Here is an 11,936-nt window from a genome sequence, read left to right as displayed (position 1 = left end):
CATCAAGGAAATAATGGGTAACTTCAGCTGAGGAGCTCTTTTTCTTCATCATGAGATATAAAGGTTTCTGAGGGCAAGTGATTATTTCTCAAGTCCCGAACCTGTATTCCTAATGAGATCATCCCATAAAATGGCATTTTATGGTAGTGAGATGGAACCTGCATCCTTAATGACAACACTGTTTAGAGAGCAGAGATTTGAGCAGAAGATGTGTGGTTTCTTCTATTTTCTTGGACATATTCTTTTAACTCAGTGACACAAATGACCCTGCTAAATTGGCATAATAATGGAAAACTGGCCATCAATCAGCACACTGACAAACCTTAGGACTGTGCCAGCTTCTCAGCAAGACTCAACCAGACCCTCAACTTTCAGAGCAGAAAAAGAGAGGGGAGAGGAAAACCACTGAACTAGTTCTAACACTTAGTCGTAGAAGGAATTTCCCTGTCACAAAAGCAGCATTGATTGTCTGCCTGAAAGGCCTGATACAGTGTGATTGGTGTCTGCCAGTGCAGTTGAGTAGCAACTCTACACAAAAGGCTGAGAATTCAAATCATGACTCAGCCACTCAATTGTTTGGGGATCAAATCACTTGAAACCTCTTTAGAACTCAGTTGAAAATCTGGGACAATAACCATCTCTCTCCAACAACAGAGTTGTTGTGAAGGATAGAGGGCATGGATTGCAAATTTCAAATGAAGTCATGACAGTCAACACTTCTGCCCCCACCCAGCTGTAAAAATGATCAGTTAGCTCCATATCAGACCCAAAGGAGCTGAATTCTTCAGAGCCAGAACCTATGCTCGAAAGCCTATCAAAAGTGGTGTTGATTACCAGACTAGTCTAGACTAGTCTTAGTTTCAAGCCAAATAATAATGTTGGTATTTAAGCGCTTACTATGTGCAGAATACTGTTCTAAGCGCTGGGGTAGATACAGGGTAATCAGGTTGTCCCACATGAGGCTCACAATCAATTCCCCATTTTACAGATGAGGTAACTGAGGCTCAGAGAAGTTAAGTGAATTGCCCACAGTTACCCAGCTGACAAGTGACAGAGCCGGGATTTGAACACATGACCTTCGACTCCAAAGCCCGGGCTCTTTTCACTGAGCCACGCTGCACCATCCTAGCCCTTTCCTCACCCCACTCAGCCAGATTCCACAAGTGCCACTTTTCAAGCTGGGCTGGGAGCAGCTGCAGGAGTGCTTCATCCCTCCAGTCAGGTGGAGAGATGTTTCATTTGGGACAAATGGTCCCTTTTTCAAGTAGACCATTCAGTTGTTGCCCACATGAATTGCTTATCCTCCCCAGTGCATTCCCAAGGTGGGTGGAGGGGAAGGGGGCTGACTACGCCCATTATTCATCTTTGAGTGGTGGGGTTATACCAAAGACAGAGGTAGCAGGCACTCAGGGGGTCTATTCATGCCAGTGGCCATGAAGCCTTCCAGCAACTCCAAAAACAGAGGCCCCGACTAACCAGCCATTTCCCCACCCTACTAATGCAGTGGGTGGCTTGGGGGAATCACTCACTCTGCCAGGATCCAGGGTGCTGGCATGTCAGGACTGCCCAATGGGAGTGCGGGTGGGTGTGAAATCCTCATTCATTTTTATAGTCGATCGTTAACATATTTCCACTCTAAATTTTACCTGCTTGGGCAACAAAAAAACATTGGATCTCAAACTGGGCTGTTTTGTTTGATTGGCTTGATGCAATCAATTAACCAATTGTATTTGTTGAGTGATTACTGTGTGATGAGCACGGTATAGAGCACTTGGTAGAGTTCAATACGATAGAGTTGATAGACATGTTCCCTGCCCACAAGAAGCTTACATCAGCACTAGGTTGGCTTCAGTCATCACTTATTGACAGTTTCATTCTTGTCCTTCATATTTTTAGTGTGAAAACATTCAACTGATTGCTTTCCATTTCTACAGGCAGCCACAAAGCAAAGGGGGAGGGAAGGATTGTGATTGCCGGGTAAGCAGGTCTTATCAAAACCCAAATTCGCTAAGATCCCTCGGCATATAAATAACTCAGATTTCATTCTGTTTAACTGGAGAGAGCAACTGAGATGAGCATAGAAGCAGAATCTACTTCCCCCCAATGCTAAACAAACCCTCCCAACCTTCTAGCCTCACGACTCCATCTCCTCTTGGTCTCTTCTGAAAGGGCTTCTGTCTTTCAGGATGGGGAATTTGTATTTCAAATGAAACAGTTTAGGTTCACACCAGGCTTTTGTACTACATTTGTAGGCAGAGTAAATTTCCCAAGGTAACACAGAAAGTCAACAGCACAGCCAGATCTAGAATTCAGGAGATTTGGATGGAGAAAATTTTATTTAGCTCCTTTAAATGCACACTGTCAGCACATTTTGATGAAATGTGGCCCCACTTTGCTATCTATCACCAGAATAGAAATTTGCTGACTAGTTTTGTAGTCAGCGCTGCACCTAGGCATTTTGGAACTTTTGGCAGTCCACACTTTTGCCTATCCCAGGTGCCAGCCCATCATTTTCAGGGAAGGGAAAAGGAACACAAAGACACCTCTGGAGACCCTGTGTGTGCCCTTCAACCATTAAGAATTCAACCATCTCCTCACGGTTCTCCTAAACACTGGTCTCATTGCTCTCAAGGCCCCAAGGAAAATTCAACCATCTCCCCAGTGTTCTCCCAATGGCCCAGGGACAATTCAACCATCTCCTCTGTGTATCACCAGATTAAGATGTTGCTGTCTTTTAGCTCACTGACCCCACCATGACCCTTCAATCCCCCCACTCCTGTCAGCCCATCCCAGTCCTCTTCTCCCACCACACCTCCCCCTTCCCCTCCGCCACTCAACTCCTCCTCACCCCTTGCTCCAACCCCACCCACCCTCTCCACCCCAACCCTGTAATCCTATCCCAGAGCCACCCCTCGTCCTGCTCCCCCGACAACGGCCCCCGTCAACTCACTCCCATCCAAACCATCCTCCACTACAGCTTCAGCCAAGTGTGGCCTGTAGAACCCCCATTCCATTATGGGAAAGCTTCCCTTCATCCTTGATCTGCTCCTGACTCAGTCATTCCTCCTCCTTGCTATCACTGAAAACTGGCTCTCCCCAGACAACATGGTCTCCCCTGCTGCTCTCTCCAGAAGGGGCCTCATCTTCTCCCTCTTCCCAGGCTGGGAAAGGAGGAGGTGTTGACTTCCTTCTCGCACCTCAATGCCGCTTTCACACCATTCTACCTCTCCCATCCCTTTCTTTCCCTTCCCTTGAAGCTCATATCATCTGCCTCTACCATCCACTCCGGATTCTAGTAACTGTCATCTACCACCCACCAGGTACCACCTCCAACTTTAACCTTTTTGATCCCTTTCTCACATTCCTTCTCTCTTTCTCCAAGCCTACATTGATCCTTGGGGACTTCAACATCCACATAGATGTTCCTGATGTCCCATCCACTGCCCGCCTTCTATCATTCCTCAACTCCACTGACCTCCTTCTCCACCCCACCTCAGCCATTCACCAACTTGGACACACACTCAATCTCATCATCTCTAGCCACTGCATAATCTCTACCCTCACCAACTCTGAAATCTCTCTATCTGACCACAACCTCCTTACTTGACTTCTCTCTCATACACTTCCTCCCCATAAATCTGTTTTATACCCCCACAGAGACCTCTGATCTTTTGACCCCATCCAATTTTCTCAACTCATCATGCCTCAGTTAGCCTCCATACCCAAACTACCTTCCCTTGATAACCAAATTGACACTCTCAACCCTACCCTCTCTACTGAACTCACTTCACTTGCTCCCTTACCCCTTCATCGATCTCATACCACTAACCCACCACCCTGGATCACCTGCATGGTCCACCTCCTTCGCTCTTGTGCATGAGCTACAGAGCACTGCTGGTGGAAATCTAAATACCAAGCTGATTTCACCCACTTCAAGTATATCCTTGCATGCTTTAACTCTGTCCTCTCCTCTGCCAGGCAAAATTATTTCTCCACCCTTATTGGTACTCATGCCCATCTTCCTTACCAGTTGTTCCAGACATTAACCTTCCTTCTCAGGCCCACTGCCCCCCTATCTCCCCCATCCCTTGCCCTCAATGACCTGGCCACCTACTTTATTAAGAAAATAGACACAATCAGGCATGAGCTCCCTAAAATCTCCCCTGCTCCTCCTCAGTCCCTCTTCCCTCCTGCCCCCTCTTTGACTCTCCCACCTTTTCCCAACAGTATCTCTAGAGGAAATCTCCTGCCTCTTCTCAAAATCCACCCCCTCGACCTGCGCATCTGACCCGATTCCTTTGTACCTTATCAAAACACTTGCCCCCTCCCTTCTTCCCTCCCTGACAACCATCTTCAACTGTTTGCTCTCCAATGGTGTCTTCCCCCCTGTTTTCAGACATGTCCTTGTCTCCCTTATCCTAAAAAAACCCCTTCCCTTGACCCCACGGCTCCCTCCAGTTATCATCCCATCTCCCTCCTACCATTCGTCTCCAAACTCCTTGAACGAGTTGCCTACACCAGCTGTCTCAAATTCCTCTCCTCTAATTCTCTCCTTTACCCTCTCCAATCTGGCTTCTGTCCCCTTCACTCCACAGAAACCAACTTCTCAAAGGTGACCAATGATCTCCCTCTTGCCAACTCCAATGACCTCTACTCCATCCTAATCCTCCTTAACCTCTCAGCTGCCTTTGACACTGTCAACCACCATCTTCTTCTGGAAATATCATCCAACCTTAGCTTTCCTGGTTCTCCTCATCTCTCTGGTCATTCATTCTCAGTTTCCTTCACGGGCTCCTCCTCTGCCTCCAACCCCTTAAATGTATGTGTGGGGGTTCTTTTAGGTTTAGTTCTGGATCCCCTTCTTTTCTCTATCTACTCCCATTCCCTTGGAGAACTCATTCACTTCCAATGGCTTCAACTTCCACCTCTGTGTAGATTATATCCAAATCTACATCTCCAGCCCCGATCTTTCTCCCTCTCTTCAGTCTCACATTTTCTCCTGCCTTCAAGACATCTCTATTTGTCTGTCCTTCCATCACCTCAAGCTTAACATGTCCAAAACAGAACTCTGGACTGGTTTCCAGATTCCCCAGGCTTGGGGATGAGTCCAGTACTCCCCAGTCCAGAGGTAGGACCTTTCCACTTCCTGGACCATTTCTCTCAGCAACTCCCAAAGTCCTCTGCTGCTTTCTCAGATTTCTGCATCCTTGGCAGAAATGCCCTCTGCAGAAGCCTTCAAGCAATAATGTGAGCCTGTAATAATGGCAGGTCTAACACAAAGTAATCTCTCAGATGACTAGAAGCAAACTAAGAGGGGAGTAGTTTCTCCCAACCCTCATCCTCACTCATATTGTTCTGTTTTATTTCCCATTAAATACAGATTAGACTGCCTTTTACCACAGCACTCTCCCAAAAGGCATAAGCACAATACTCCCAACAGATCTCTGATACTCAAATGCTTTAGAAAGACATAGCATGGGGAAAGAATACATTTCCTTTTGTCAGAGTTAAAAAAAAAGTTACTTTTTCTCATGAGAGATAGCCATTCTTCTAACTCACCCCAGCAAGAAAGGATTAGGCAAACCTATCAGAAATCAAAGGCAACTACAGAGATGTAGTTACTGCCAATATTTCATTTAGAAGAGAAGAAAAATCTCAAGCATACCAATCTTGCCATCCAAGGGACTAGGGAAAAATCATTTAGATGAAGGTATCAGGCCCAGATTTCTATAAACACCCCAGCCCACCCATGAGCTTCTCTGAGTGTGGAAAAGTGTTTAAGATCCAACAGTTCCAATGCTTGGTTTGGTTTTGTTTTCCTTGAAGCTCCTGTATTCTGCAAGTCATGCTGACTTTGCCTCAGTCAATCCTGAAGCAGCAGTAGCTAGCTCAGTTTCTCTCTATGGTTCCTGAAATTTTCCAACACGTGTCTCAGATCTGGGGGAGGAATCTCAGCTCACAGGAGGCATTGCCAGTGGCTTACCTTGGTGACCATCTCTCTCCTCCACTACTAGTGGGCACCTCAAATCCCAAACACTGAACACAGAGAGAGGACATCAACGGTAAATGTACCTTATTTTTAAAGATGATGCTACTTGAAGGGGAGATCCCAATCATGCATGCGAGTGTTGCTGAAAAGATTGATGTATGACAGATATTCTCTTCTTCATTGAGTGTTTGTAAAGATAGTTTCTTGCTGCACTGATGGGTCCAAAGGCTTTTTCTTTGGGCCTGTCCTTTGTTTTGCAACCATTGACCATTAACCTTTGCTTAAAGAGAGCAATTCTTCTTCTTCTTCAGGTTGGTCTGTTGGCTTTGGTGGTCTTCTAAAAGTCTACTTGTATTTCTTATATACTGAGACTGTGCCTCACCAAGTCTTTAAATTATTTATTCAGCCCTCCTTTCCTGTTAGTTTTCCTTCTCTGGCTCTTCTTCCACCTCCCATCCCCTATCTCTGGGTGTCCTAGAAGACTGTTCTGGCTCTCCTTTTCATTCATTTATTCACTCAATCATATTTATTGAGTGCTTACTGTCTGCAGAACACTGTACTAAGTGCTTGGGAAAGTACAATACAACAATAAACAGTGACATTTCCTGCCCACAGCATACACTCACAGTATACTATTTAGACTGGGAGCCCTATGTGGGACAGGGACTGTGTCCAACCTGATTAACTTGTAGCTACCCCAACATTTAGAACAGAGCTTGGCACATAGTAAGCACTTAACAAATGCCATTATTATCATTATTATTACTATTAAACTCACAGTCTTGGAGAGATGAACTACTCTCCTCCTTTGAGCTACTGCCTTTATGCATATGACTCCCAAATCGATTTCTGTCATCAGGTACCCTCTCCTGCTATTCAATTTCACAGACCACCTCCTTAGACTATAAGCCCCATATGTGATAGGGGTTGTGTTTTTACCCCAGTGCTTAGTACAATGCTTGACACATACTAAGTGCTTAACAAATACCTTAGTAATCATCATTATCATTCTCCATCAGTTCTTTTGGAATCAAATTATCTCATTCTTGCCAAATCCAGCGGGCGTTACTCCATCCTAATCCTCCTCAACCTCTCAGCTGCCTTTGACATTGTCAATCACCACTTTCTCCTGGAAACATTATCCAACCTTGGCTTCACTGACACTGTCCTCTCCCCATTCTCTCATCTCTCTGGCCATTCTTTCTCAGTCTCCTTCTTAGGCTCCTCTGCCTTTCACTCCCTAACTTTGGGGGTCCTTCAAGGTTCAGTTCTGGGTCCCCTTCTATTCTCCATCTACACCCACTCCCTTGGAGATCTCAGTCGCTCCCATGGCTACTACTACCCACTTTATGAGGTTGATACCCAAATCTACATCTCCAGCTCTGATCTCTCTCTTTCTCTTTGCGGTCTCACATTTCCTGCAAGACATCTCTACTTGAATGTCCTCCCATCACCTCAAGCTTAACATGTCCAAAACAGAACTCCTTATCTTCCACCCAAACCCTGTCCACCACATGACTTTCCCATCTCTGTAGATGGAACCACCATCCTTTCTGTCTCACAGACCCATAACCTTGACATTGTCTTTGACTCTGCTATCTTATGCAACCCACATGTTCAATCCATCACTAAATCCTGTCAGTCCCACCTTCACAACATCACCAAAATTCACCCCTTCCTCTCCATCCAGTTACCATATTAATACAGTCACTCAACCTATTCCTCCTGGATTACTACATCAGCCTCCTTGCTGTCCTCCCAGTCTCCTGTCTCTCCCCACTCCAGTCCATACTTCACTCTGTTGCCAGATCATTTTTCTACAGAAACGTTCAGGACATGTTTCCCCACCCCTCAAAAAACTCCAGGGGTTGCCCATCCACCGCTGCATAAAACAAAAACTCCTCACCGTTGCTTTTAAAGCACTCAATCACCTTGGTCCCTCCTAACTCATCTCACTACTCTCCTATCACAGTCCAGGCTGCACACTTCACTTTAATACTAACCTTCTCACTGTGCCTCGATCTCATCTATCTCGCTGCTGACCCCTTACACATCCTGCCTCTGGCCTGGAATGCCCTCCCAGCTTAAATCCGACAGAGAATTACTCTTCCTGTCTTCAGAGCCTTATTGGACCCACAGCTCCTTCAAGAGGCCTTCTCCAACTAAGCCCCACTTTCCTCTTTTCTCACTCTCTTCTGCATCACTCTGACTTGCTCCATTTGTTCATCTCCCCTCTCAGCCCCACAGCACTTATGTGCATAACTGTAATTTGTTTCTTTATATTATTGTCTGTCTCCCGCCCCCAGACTGTAAGCTCATTGTGGATAAGGAATGTGTCTGCTTATTGTTGTATTCTAGCTCCCAAGAGCTTAGTACAGTGCTCTGCACACAGTAAGTGCTCAATAAATGGGATGAATGAATCCTGTTTATATCCATTCTCCTCTCATGTCTCCACAACAAAGTTGATTAGCTATGAGCATGTCCTTACTGCTAGTGAGCTGGCTGCATTTTAGGACTTTGTTATGAGTAATATTGTCCTGCCATTTGATGTGGAGTCTGGTTTGTAGACGACGCTGGTGCAACTGCTTGAGACATTGGACATGTCTTCTGTGGTATGGCCTGGTCTCACAGCTGTATTGAAGACTGGACACTATGACAGCCTTAAAGAACTTCAGTTTGGGAAGAGCAATGCACTGAGCATCTGGGAAGAGCATAATAGGATTTGTAGACCAGATCTCAGTCCTCAAAGAGTTTACTATCTAGTGGGGGAGAGAAATTACAGGTAGGAGGAAATAATAGAGTATAAATGAGTGCAATGGGGGGGTGTGAGCTTCCCATTGTTTAGGTGATGAGAGGTGAAACCTGGAGGAGATCTAATTTCACACTGCTGCTCCACTTTGTCAATCCATCAAAAGCCACACTGGCCTTTGCTATTCTCTCTTCTATCTCTTTACCAATGCACACACATTACATACTGCACAGCCGAGATCAACACCAGCTTCAGGTTTTTAGCCACTCAGAGGCGGAGCAACAACAGCCACCCCCACATTCCATATGGCATCTTCACGTCACACTGCACGCACACAACTCATAATAACATCATATGCAACAGTTTGCAGAAAATTTCTCCACTGCTGCCTCTATCATCTCCACAGCTGCCCCTTACTTAGCTTTCCAACCGAAGCTGGGCCTGGCCTAGGGAGAGGAATTCAGTGACAGCATTAAGTTCTGTGTTGCTAATGAAGATCTTTGTTTATTTGCAGGATTTCCTGGGTGTAGGCTGGTACCCAACTTCATTTTTCATCAGAGGACTTGTCAATCCATAGCAATGTGCCAAATTTGCAAAGGGATTCATAATCATGTGCATTTCTTCCTGTGTATATGCCTCCAGAGTACCATCATCAACAAACTGCAGTTCCTGATGACTGTCTGAAAGGCTTGATAATGCTGATAGCCCGTTGAGCTGAAAGAGTTTCCCGATGGATAGGAAGTATATTCTGCCTCTTGATTTCTCACTGCATCTGCAAGCATGGGGGCAGAGAATAGGTGGAACCGAACTGAGCCCAGCCTTGCTTCACTCCCTCAGTGGTTGGGAAAGAGGCAGAAAGGGCCCCTTTAAGTAATACAGTGGCAATAATATTGATTAAATGCTTACTATGTGCAAAGCACTATCCTAAGCACTGGAAAGAAACCCATGAATGAGATGTAGACCTGGTCCCTGGCCTCAATCTAAGAATGAGGAGGTGGGGGTTAGTGACATACATGAAAGGAAAGGTGAACAAAAGTATAAAAGACCACCATGGAATGATTTAAGTACATTTCTCAGGAAAGTGTGCAGCACATTCCATCCTTCCTCCTCACTCCCAGGTGGCATTTTTCTATCTCTACAGCATAGTAATAAGAATGTGGTATTTATTAAGCACTTTCTATGTGCCAAGCACTATACTAGGTGTTGGGGTGGATTCAAGATAATCGGGTCCTACATGGGGCTCACAGTCTAAGCAGAAGGGAGCACAGGTATTGAATACCCATTTTGTAGATAAGGGAACTAAGGTACAGAGAAGGTAAGTGATTTGCTCAAGATCACAGAGCAGGTAAGTGTCAGAGTCGGAATTTGAACGCGGGTTTTCAGACTCCCAGGCCCATGCTCTTTCCACTAGGTCAGGCTGCTTACAGAATTTAGGCTACCATTACGCTCTGCAAAACTGATGTGGCAACAGACATTTATTTCCCCCATAGTCAACCAAGCAGCACACAAACACACCACAAAAGATAAGGAAACTTGGTCTTCCCACTATGTTTATCATGGACTCCTCTCTAGCTATTGCTGGTCTTAAGGCCCAATGACTCTAAGAACTCTTAGTCGTGGGGCAAAGAGGTTAGGTGCGCCATCCTAATGGCCAAGGTTCACTCTTGGGTTTGGTTAAAGTGAAGCTAGTTGACTTTTAGCTGAACAAAGGCTCCACATGAAGTCCAGGAAGCTTTGGTTTGAAACATTCTAATATGACAGATAAATGTATGTGCGTAGATAGATAAAAACTGTCTTTCATATTTGAAGATGACACTACCAATGGTAAACTTTACCCATGGGGGTGAGTGTGACTGGAAACACTGACTGTATGGGGCTGGCAGTCCCATACACAGTAATAATAATAATTATAATTATGGTGTTTATTAAGTACTTAATATGTGCCAGGCACTGTTCTAAGCACTGAATAATAATTAGGGTACTTTAGTGCTTACTATGTGCCAAGCACTGTTCTACATGGTAGGGTAGTACAAGTTAATCAGGTTGGACACAGTCCCTGTCCTACAATGGGCTCAGACTCTTAATCCCCATTTTTACAGATGAGGTAACTGATGCCCAGAGAAGTTAAGTGATTCGCCCAAGGTCACACAGCAGATTTATAGCAGAGCTGGGATTAGAACCCATAATCTTCTGACTTCCAGGCCCATGTTCTACCCACTACGCCATCCCTGCTGTGCTGATTAAGTTTTCTGTTTGCAGCTCCTGGTACTGGTTTTGTGTTCCCCCGTGACTCTCATGAGCATCTCAAACCTTCTCTTAGAAAAAGCCCCTCCCTTCTATATCGTAGAATACAGGCTGGTTGGTTTGCCACGGTTGCCTCCCAGCTGTTAGCATGATGCCACATCACTTTACTGCTTCCTTAAACCATTTCACCTGTTCCCCATTTTAGCTTGTCATACAGCAACTTTTTGGGTTTTTTACTGTCTAACTTACTCACTTGTTCCACCAAAAAAGCTATACTGAGGTGAGAGCATAGCTTCCGTGCTAATGGATTGGTTTCAGATCTCACAACCAATACTTGTAATTGTGCCATCGAGTCAACTCCTACCCATAGTAACTCCATGGACACATCTCTCCCAGACTGCCCCACCTCCATCTTCAATCATTCTGATAGTGTATCCTTAGAGTTTTCTTGGTAAAAAGATGGAAGTGGTTTATCATGGCCTTCTTCCATGCAGTAAACTTGAATCTCTGCTCTCCCATGCCTCTGCTGCCCAGCACAGGTTAAGTTTTGACTTGTAGCAGATTACCTTCCACTCACTAGCCACTGCCCAAGCTAAGAATGAAATGGATATGCTTCTGCTTGACTCCCCCTCCCGTAGCCAGGACTGGTAGAGTACTGGAAACTCTCTAGGTGCAATCCTGAGAGGGGTGTGTGGGACATGGACTATGTCTAACTTGACCTGTATCCACCCCAGCGCATAAAACAGTGCCTGGCATATAGTAAGCACTTAACAAATATTTTTTAAAAAAGCTGAAGTCATGCTCTCTGCCCACAAGGGATTTCTTTATGGGAACAAGAGGGTCTTTTTGACATGGAAACAGAACCTTTTAGGGAGACCAAGAAATCAAGTGAGGTGAATAATAATAAGAATAATCATGACCACATTCATTAAGTGTTTACTATGCACTCTCTCA

At 45.2% G+C, this 11,936-nt stretch overlaps 1 non-coding gene across 1 annotated transcript; it reads right to left on the bottom strand.

Moving 5' to 3' along the window:
* Positions 1 to 11,532: 11,532 nt before the first annotated feature.
* On the bottom strand, positions 11,533 to 11,670 carry LOC114807158. Its single transcript, XR_003755211.1, has one exon. It is a non-coding gene; the product is annotated as a small nucleolar RNA SNORA7 (small nucleolar RNA).
* Between the last annotated feature and the right edge of the window lie 266 nt (positions 11,671 to 11,936).

The sequence above is a fragment of the Ornithorhynchus anatinus genome, chromosome X1, assembly GCF_004115215.2.
Source record: "Ornithorhynchus anatinus isolate Pmale09 chromosome X1, mOrnAna1.pri.v4, whole genome shotgun sequence".
Taxonomy (NCBI): Eukaryota; Metazoa; Chordata; class Mammalia; order Monotremata; family Ornithorhynchidae; genus Ornithorhynchus; species Ornithorhynchus anatinus.
This window is presented reverse-complemented; position numbering and strand designations above follow the sequence as displayed.